Here is a 10,358-nt window from a genome sequence, read left to right as displayed (position 1 = left end):
CCAGCCTGGCCCCAGCCCACAGCGACAGCCCGCCGGTCCCCACCCTGCACACAGATCCAGGGGCACATGCCCCCCATGCCCTCTCAGGTGCAGACAGGGCAGGAGCCGCCTCCCCACCACCCCGCATCCCCCAGACAAGCCACTTGTGGCTCCATCTTGTGCCTGCCTCAGCCACACTCCCTTCCTCACAGTGGGGGCCTCGATGTGACCCCCCCCACACACACACCTCTTCACTCCCCCCACCTTCCCCCCACACAAGACATACTAACCTGACACTGGTATCCAAGCTGCCTGGCTGCATATTTGAATCGGTATCAACCAATATGGTTCGTTAAAAATCGGCCATCAGTATCGGCCAAAAAAATCTCTACTGGTGCACTCCTAGCCAATGGCTCTGCAATCGCATCAGCCAACTCCCTCAGCAACCTCGGGTGCATCCTGTCTGTTCCCAGGCACTTGTATATATCCAGTTTCTCTAAATAGACCCTAACCTGTTCTTTCACCACTGTTGGCTGCTCATCTCCTCCCCAAACTGTGCTGCCATGTTTAGTAGTGTGGGAGCTGACCTTGCCTGTAAAGACGGAGGTGAAGAAGGCATTGAGCACTTCAGCCTTTTCTGCATCCTGTCACAAGATTGCCTCCCCTCTTCAGTAAGGGATCCACACTTACCCTGATTTCCTCTTGCTACTGACATAGTTGTAGAACCTTTCTTGTTACCCTTCACATCCCTTGCTACTTGCAACACCAGTTGCGCTTTGGGCTTCCTGACTTTTTTTCTGCAAAGCCAAGCAATGCTCTTATACTTTTCCCTATGTATTTGTTCAAGTTTCCACTTCTTATAAGCTTCCTTTTTGTGACTGAAGAGTTCCCTGCTAAGCCAAGTTGGTCTCAGTTTTTCTATTGCAAAGAATTCAGAAGATGCCAACTATTGGTTTGGGGTTGAAATCTCTGGTTTTATTTTGTTAATCATGTTTGTAAACCTAACAGTGCTAACTTTGTGTGGCACCTTTGAAAGGATCTCAAGGCACCCCAGGGTGCTATGGCCCCATGGCTGAGAATCCCTGCGCTAGATAAAAGGCAGACTTACACTCACCTGCCTTGGTAAGACTTCTTGTCTTGAAGAATTAAGATTAACGCCTTTCCTTGAATTGATTTCCTCTAGGTAGAAGAGGACTTGGCTGTTCTTAATTTTCACCTGCATTGCTCTGAAATCATCCTGAAGCATTAAGCAGGGAAATTCGAGAGAAATGTCACTATTAATAAGTATTAAATGTAAGAGACACTGTGGAACGGACAAAAATAACCACCTTTAGCTACTACAAGAGGCTATATTCTTTTAGAAATGTGCCATCTAGTGGCTAATATAGGGATTGCCACATGGTCACTAGCAGAAAGATTTTCGAAAGTAGACCCCTATGGACACACACAGGGGCAGAGCACATCCATACCAGGCTAAAGGGAATGGGAGAGACTTGTCACTAGCAAGATCTGTTGCAACTCCATTAAAACAATGTAGCGAGATTGATCGATAATTTTTAACTGTGTAGTGAATTTCAGTGGAAAATGAGTGAATCTTGCCCAATACCTGAGCATAGAAGTGCTGAAACTGAAAATGAAAAGTTGAGTCAGTGGCTACATCGTGGGTGGAATGATGAAGCCATAAAAATAATTCAGGAAGCTTGTGGAGCAGGATTTAATCTTTTTATTAGAGAAGAAGAATGACTAGGAGAGAGAGGTGAGAAAACGAGGAAGAACAGACAAGACTTGAAAACAATCGGCAACTCCTTTGAGCAAACACTTACAGCAAGCAACATAGCAGCAACTGTGATGTACAGGGGTAACATAGCTACACTTTGCACACAGATAATTGCCCAACCAGTCCCACCCACCCTTTCCTATTTCCCATTCATAGGCCTTGACCAATTGTGCTGATTGAGAAGTTTCAGCTGTCTCTCAACACTGATGCCATAGTATCCCTGTGGACACTCAAGCTGCTTAAGGGCACCATCTGTTACTCATACCTGTGGACAAAGCCAGGACAAATTGCACTGGGTGACCATGGATGAGTTACAATATCAATAGTATTATCTTCACTAGCACAAATAAATATTTACTCTATACACCCACAGATCATGCACAATGTATTTGCTTGCCTGACTCTTCAACAGTGAATTGGGAGTACCCCAAGATTGACTTTTGGGAAAAGATCTGTACAATGGCATTCCCTGTTATCCCAACCAACATCTTTAAGAGTTGAGTGATCTGAGGTTCCTGAGTTGACATAAACTAGGCCTCTTCTTCCCTAATTCAGATTTCTTGGCAAGTCTGGCATTTGTCAGGGAAGACTTGTTGATGCATGAACCTATATCTGCAGGTACTACATGAGGCAGACTTTGGATAACACAATGACAAAACAGTTCTGGTGCATTAAAACTCCATGTGTCCTATCAGGAAGTGTCGGGGGGGCGTCTTTTAAGAGGGACTTAGTACTATTCAAAAGAATTTACCCCATGGGGATGGGGCAGAAAGAATTTTTAAGGTTTAGGTCTGTATAAACCACAGGAACTAAGTTTCCTTGTCCTGAAGATCAATATGCAGCTTGGAAGAATGGAGTTTGTGGGATAAATCTTTTCATATACAATCCATACATAAAAATAGAGAACATAGAATTGTTAACATTTAAGGAAATTAGATATTAGAGTCTGATTTCACAAACATTTGTGTTACACTAATGCAACTTTCCTGGACTTACGCAAGGATGTATGATGAATAGTGAATGCAAACCTCACCTTCTTGACACAGAACACTGTATTGCTATAAGAGGAGGCACCAAAGCTTGAATCAGTGCACTCTGGGATTTGGTCAAAAATCCAGATCTGAGGGTAGATCTCAGGGCATTTGTACTGAGCATACTTATTTAGCTCCTCATAGCAAGTGCACATTGAACTGGCTCCAAGTTTAGGTCCATGGCTGTGGCTGGAGACCATCTTCAGTTACTGAGAGCAAGAGTCTGTATTGCCAAATATCATGATAATAGATCAGTCAATTATGATTGCAGTATTGTTCCTTTGTGCACACTACACAAATGCATACATGCACCCTACCATGCACACAAAAATTATTTGTAATATCACTTACACAAATATATATCAAACAAAGCATATGCCTGGTGTCCTTTCTTTGAAGTCAATGGTGTTAAACTAGGAAATAATTTGCCAAGCACATAAGGGCTTCATTAGATATTAAAGGTCTGCAGAAATATTCATGGTCTATCCCAGGCTTTTTGGGCTAGATCAACAAAGGCAATTCAGACACTAGAGTGCTGAACACAGGCATAACTCCACAGTGCCTAGCTGCTGAATAAAATCCCAAACCTTGGATTATATTCTCTGTTCACTGGGTATGGAGACTGAGGTGCCTGAGAAGGAGATCTATAGGCTGAGGAGAGAGACACATGTTGTAAGCCCTGCCTCCTGTAGACGACCTAAGTGCTGAACTCGGCTTCAGAAAAGACTTTCCTTCTACTCTGGTTCCACAGCCCTGAATCCACACTTGAAGTTAGCCAGTCCTTACTCATGAGAGAGGAAGAAGCGCTCCTTATCCATCCCCAGCCCCTCCAATCAAAGCTCAGGGGTTAGATCATTTATGTAAGCTGTGGGAGATCTAGGTCTGACTCCTTCCTGCCTGAGCAGATTGGAATCTATTGCTTTCACCTCCAAGAAAACATCCTAACAACCAGGCTACTGCAGCTGAAGTACTGCATCCAGTTCTGGGCTCCACACTTCAGAAAGGATGTAGAGAAGCTTGAGGGAGTCCAGAGGAGAGCCGCACGCATGATCAGAGATCAAGAGAGCAGGCCTTATGAAGAGAGGCTGAGAGGCATGGGACTCTTCAGCCTGGAGAAGTGTAGGCTCACAGGGGACTTGGTGGCAGCCTATAAGTACATAAGGGGTGTGGATCAGGATCTGGGAGAAGTCTGTTCACCAGGGCACCCCAAAGGAAGACAAGGTCAAATGGTCACAAACTGCTGAAAGGCTGTTTTAGACTGAACATAAGAAAAAAAACTTTTTTACTCTCCAAGTCTCCAGAGTCTGGAAGAGACGCCCCACAGAGGTGGTGCAAGCACGTACTCTGGACATGTTGAAAAAGTTGCTTGGATGCTTATCTTGCTGGGATCATCTGACCCCCACTGACTTTCTGCCCTTTGGGCTGGGGGCTGGACCAGATGATCTTGCGACGTCCCTTCCAGCCCTAATGTCTATGAAGTCTATGAAACAGAAATAGAGAGATACCATGACTTGCCTAAGACCATATTGCAGGACAGCAGTAGAGCTGGTTGTAGAACCAATGTCTCCTGAATGCTATGTCCTGACCACAAGAACATCCTTCTTACCTCAAGGCACATAAAACTAGGCTCATGTCTTGGCTCTGCCATCAGCTAATTCTGTGGTTTTGGCCAGGTACTTAATTTCTGTGCCTTAGCTGTATGATCAGGGACATGGCAGACTTCCATCACTGCAGAAAATTTTAAAAATAGACATTCGTTCATGAATTCTTACAAAATGCTTGGTATTCTTAGAGGGAAAGCTATAGAGTACAATTTTAGACACAGCTTGTTCTATTCACAGAGAGAGCAAGCATATCCTTTAATAAATGTGTCTGCTTCTGAACTTCACTTCATAAATCTACTGGATACAAAAATCATGGACTAAATATAGACATTGGATTTATGGCACATTATAACCTGCCTACCATCTGATAACCCTGGGTAATCTGTAAACCCTCCATTTTTTACCAGCTATTCTCATCCCCACCCTTGCAATCCTTTGGCTATAGACTACCTCAATTTACATTAACTGACTGACTTTCTTGCATCTATACTGGCCTCTGGCTGCTTTACTACGCCATCTAGGAAGAGCACAAACCATTTGCAGACTCTTTCTCAGCCTGATGAAGAAAGTTTGTACCAGAAAGCTCGTTAAGAAGAATTTTTCCAACTATTTGAATTGGTTGAATAAAAGATACCAGTTTTACCCAAAGAACCTTATCTGCAGGTAATCTGTCTACATTTTACTAGCTACATTCTTCTATCACCAGTTCAACATTTTTCCTTCCCCCCAACCTGTCTCACCCTATTGCTTTCCACCCCTCTGATTCTCACTGCCATGCATATGCATTTTCACAGACCTGCATTTTGCATTTTGGCTTCTATACCCAGGAGACGGCACAATTCAATAAAAGAATCTCTGTATGTCTGAAGAAGAGTGTTTGTGCCTGAAAGCTTGCAAAAAACAATTTTGCCAACTATTTAGTTGATCTAGTAAAAGATATCACATCTACCCAAAGAACCGTGTCTGTTTCTATTTTAGCAACTCACTGCTGTGTTTACTTAGGATTGATCAGGAAGAAGTTTCCAAAGTCTGCTTTAGCAGACAGAATTGTTGTTTATTTAAAGTCTGAGCAAAAGTCAGCTGAAACTTTTGGTATCCCCCATGAATGAAAAAAAAAATTTCACTCATATATTCATATCTGAAAAACTGGGTTTATAAACTCAAACTAAAATTTATTATGGAATCTTACCTATAATAACTTGCAGAGAATCTGCAAACTACAGCCAAGGAAAGTTGAATAGCATTGATTCATTCAGAGAGAGAGTAGGAAAACACAGAAGGACAATTAATCTGGAGAGGTGGTGGCTAATAAGTAAAGCAAACAGGCAAACACGTCAGCGCTGGAGTTGTATAGCCAGGCTTCTTGACTGATGCTCGCAGATCTGTGTTATTAACCCATAGTCGGGTGCGCCAGCCTGGACTACTCAGTCCTATTCCTGCACCCCAGCCTTGCCAGTGCACCTCAGTTCTGACTTGCAGTTCCCTCCCTCCATTACTCTAGACCAGTGATTCTTAGCTGGAGCTCTGTGACATTCAGGGGTGCTGGGAGATCCTTTTAAGGGTGTTGTAGGGTGCCATGCAACACTAGCACTATTGAGTATGCAAATACCTACACATGATTCACAGAATAAACCCAGAGATTTCAAATTGAAATTCACAATGTCAAAACCATTCTGACCTGATGCAGTCTTTCTGAGTTCTTGGCAACAGAAGAATTGCTCCAGTACTTTTATTTTTTTCATTTTTGAAATGGGGTGTTGCTAAACTCAGAAAAGTTGTGGAGGGGTGCCTTGAGACTAAAACGGTTAAGAACAACTGCCCTTGCCACCCTCTTTCCTCCTCTTTCAACGTTCCCTAGCTTTTCTTTTCCCACACATATGTTATTTTACAACTTCCCATCAAACCGCTCTGTAGAAATAATGGGGAGTACAGTCTCACTGCTGTTATAATCCCTAGGCCTCTCATATACAATCACTGCTAATCATGCCAAACTTTGTGAAGTCGAAACATCTATCATTGACCAAAGTCAGAACTCAGAAAACAGTATGCTTGAAACCAAATGCTGATCTGCCCAGCTGTCTCGAGGAAGGAAATGCTATGCCATAATCTTACTACATCACTGAGAATCAGAACAGATGTAAATAATTTAAATAACAACTAATTTAATCAAGCAAATTGGCAAGAAAAGTCAAAGGAATACACTCGCTTTGGTATAGGAAGGGCTCTATTCCCCAAGACTGAAATAAGAAACTGTACCCTTGGGAAAGATCTGCTATATGGTAAAGAGCCTGGCTTCAGATCTAGAACAACATTGCTTTTCTTCTTTCTATTGAAAGAGCATCCAGAGGCCAATAAGGAGAGGTACTGTACAGACACCCCCAGATGTAGTCCCTGCCCTGAAGGCCTAACACCCACATTTGAGTATACATCATACTGAACTCCCTATTCATTGACCAGTGTAGGAACCAGATTCTTAGATCAGATAAAAAAAATTAAAAATAACTGAATCCATAGGCATCTAAATTAAACAAGACAAGGACAATCTGATCATCCTGTAATTCACTAGGAATATTTCACATGTCTAGAGTACATTTCCCTACTGCCCCCAGGAGAACTGAAAACTCTTAAGAAGCAGCAGCGCCCCACAATACCCCTGTGAGGTGAGCAGGTATCCTGAAGTCCCATTTTGATCAAGATAGCTGGGAAGATAACATAAGGGACAGGACCTAGGTCACCACAAAGCCATCCTCCTCCCAGCTTTTTGTTTACCCCATTGCTTCACGTTGTCCTTCTGAGCCAAATCTGAAAGCCCTTACTCAGTTTTTATTCAGGCCTTATTTAGGTTATCTCCCTTTGAAGTCATTGGGAGTTTTGCCTAAGTAAAGAACCGAATAAAAATCTCAGGATTCGGTCTCTTGGAATGATCAGGTCCTCAGCTGCTGTGAATTAATGCAACCACATCAAACAAAAATCTCACTCCGTCAGAAGGAACTGGCCAATTTGGTTTTGTAACTTAACTTTTCAATAAAGGGATTTACATAAGCAGCCCAAACACCAGTGATCTACAGCTCTGAAGTGTGCAGCTGATAAGAGGAAGGAGGAAGCCAATCAGAAAAAGCTCAGCAGCAATTTTTCCCCTCTGAGAGGCAGTCAGTGAATTTCCACTTGTATCCTTTCACCCTTGGAGTCCTGTGGACCTAGAGAGATTAAATCAACTTGCTTTTTCAGTAGTTCTGTCTCTAGCCCTTTCCACGGGGCTGGTGGATTTATAACAACAGGGGTGTGAGAGAGGATCCCCACCTTACTAAGAGTATCACCAGGGCCGCCTGAGCCATTAATCACAGCTCAAGGCAGTACCTGGTTTTCTGTTGATCCAGGTTCATTGTTTTACTGACACAACTCCATGAATCATCTCTTTCAAAAGCTTCAGGGACGTATTCATAGTGCGATAGGCTTAGCTTCATAAATGGATGCTGGACTTGGGAGGGAAGATGATACCCAGCTCAAAAGGCCCTGTCATGCTTACAGATCTCCATGATACAAAACATCAGATGCTTGTTTCTGTTGCTGAGGAAGTAGGCACTTGGAGGTGCAGGGGTAGTTAGGTCTCATTGCTTCTCCTGTACATGTGTGCAAATATGGTTTGAAACTGAAGCTGGAAATTGAAAGGAATTTCCTGAAAGAGAGGAGGGGAAGAGAGGGAGGGAGAGATGGGGGTGGGGTGGGGGGTGAGGTCCTGCTCCCCATCACAGAGGAAGTGAACTGACTTAACACAGCAGGAGGAGGAGGAGGTGGAAAGGGTCATTTTTGCTACACTTGCCAACAGTGAGCATTTTGCCTGGGTGGGAACCTAAACTTGTGCTCTAGTTATGAAACCAAGAAGAAAATCCTGTATGCACTTTTATCAAAAATAGGCTTTGTTCAAGCTGCACAAAGCTAAGAAGAACAAGAATTTCCACAAGAGCAGAGTGTGTGTGTGTGTGTGTGCGCGTGTGTACGCGCACATGCGCATGCACACATGCATGCAGGTATGGGCAGATCTCAGATTTTGATGCAGATGATGTAGTGCATCATTCCATAACACAACGGATATTTTTCTCCAATTAAAAAGAAACCAGAAGCTTCACTAATATGCTAGAGGCCTAAGACTGTATTATTCTGTTAAAGATCCAAGAGCAGAAACAAGTATACCCAAATTTCACTGGGGCTAACTGCAAGCTCCAGGCAGGCACCTGGTATCAGGGGCATACTCCCCTGGGCCTCCCTCACCCATAATTTTTTCTTGCTCTCAACCCCCCTCACATCCGATTTTACCCGTACAGAGCCATCATCCCCTTCGGCCCAAACCTCACCTACCCCTCATATCTCCCCACCCCTCCTCACCCCATACACCTCTACCCCAAAGCTCCCTTTCCCTCTACAAGTCCCTGGAGTCCTCTGTCCTCTGGCAGCCCCTTGCCCTCAAAATCCCTCCCAAACAATTCCCCTGCTCCTCATGGCCCCAAAGCGTAGGGCAGGTGGGGGAAGAGCTGTAATAAAATCTTTCACATAACTGGCCTCCATTGCCTTCCACCCTCAACCTACATCAATAGTTCAAATTGGGAGAGATTCACTTGAGCTGCTGGCAGCACCTCTACCCAGGGAAGCCAACTCCTCTCATCCACCCATGCCTGACTGTTGCCTTGGTTGTGCCTCTGGTTAAGTCTCCCACAGACTCCATCATCTACTGCAATGAATAACCCAGGAAAGAGTCACTGAAGTAACTTATTCCTTCACTGCACCATCATAACTCCTTCCTGCCTCTGATTGCTTCACCATTTCCTCAAATTAGCCTGATTTTAGCTTTGCCTCTGCCCTTTCCTGTCTCTGATTTGTTGCGGGTTCAAATACCTTAGGAGCAAAGCCACCCAGCACAGGTCCCTAGGACATTGCTACTGGATATGCTGGGTGGTGAGTAGATGAACATTATCAGGAGTCTGTAACAGACAAGCCAATTGGAGAAAGGCTAGCTTCATTAAAAGAAGATCAAGGATTTTTACACTGGTGGAGAGAAGAGAGTAGCAGAAATCAAGCAGATAATAATGAGCCGTGAAGTCAATTGCCTTCCTCAGCTTCACCTGAATAGAAATGTGGTTGTTTTAAACTTTCAGTAGAGCAGGAATTAAAGGGGGGTGCAATTAGACCCCAAACCACCTCTCCAGATCCACCCCTGCATGCAGGTGTGTATGTGAGACCTCTAACTTGCTGCAGCCATCTCTGGCTGCTGTCTGCACACACACATTTCTTTGAAATTTGAAGGCCTTGTTTTCAGAAAATAGAGGCATCTCAGTTTCATAACAATGTATAACACCTTTTGGAGTTAAAGGCTAGCACATCACAAAGCCCCTGTCTCCACAGTGAAACATCAGACAGAGAACGTCATTGTCTCAGTAATAATGTCTTAAACCCTACTTGCTGCAGCAAATATACAGTCAGAAATCACTTGATGAAAGTGATTTGCCTAGAGGCTCAAATACTGCTTCTGAGCCCAAATCCTCCAGACTCCAACTCCATAGCTAGAAGCAGATGTTCTTTTCCGGCTTTCTGTGTGTTTTATTTTATAACTAAGAAAAGTCTCTGTGAGGGATGGGCAACTCGGAGGCACCAGCCTTTTTTTTTTTTCTCTTCAGACACAGAAAGTTGCATAGTAGTCACTGCATGCTGTCTCTCTACCGGAAAGAAACGTTTTGCTTTTTGACTGAGACTTAAAATGAGTCAAGAATTTGTTAGGTGCTTTTACTGAGCATCTTATGATGTTTGGTGTTCTTTCAAAAGCCTTAGATACAGGATTCATGCAATTCAGTTCTTCTTTCAAAGAAAAAAAAAAGTTAGCAAATTAAAACTTGAAAATGTGATTGGAGTGTGTGTCCTAAAGGTTCAAGAAACAGAAGGGAAATAAATTGAGCCCAACCTGTATTTTTAAAAAAT

The sequence above is a fragment of the Crocodylus porosus genome, unplaced genomic scaffold, assembly GCF_001723895.1.
Source record: "Crocodylus porosus isolate Cpor-Errol unplaced genomic scaffold, CroPor_comp1, whole genome shotgun sequence".
Taxonomy (NCBI): domain Eukaryota; kingdom Metazoa; phylum Chordata; order Crocodylia; family Crocodylidae; genus Crocodylus; species Crocodylus porosus.
This window is presented reverse-complemented; position numbering follows the sequence as displayed.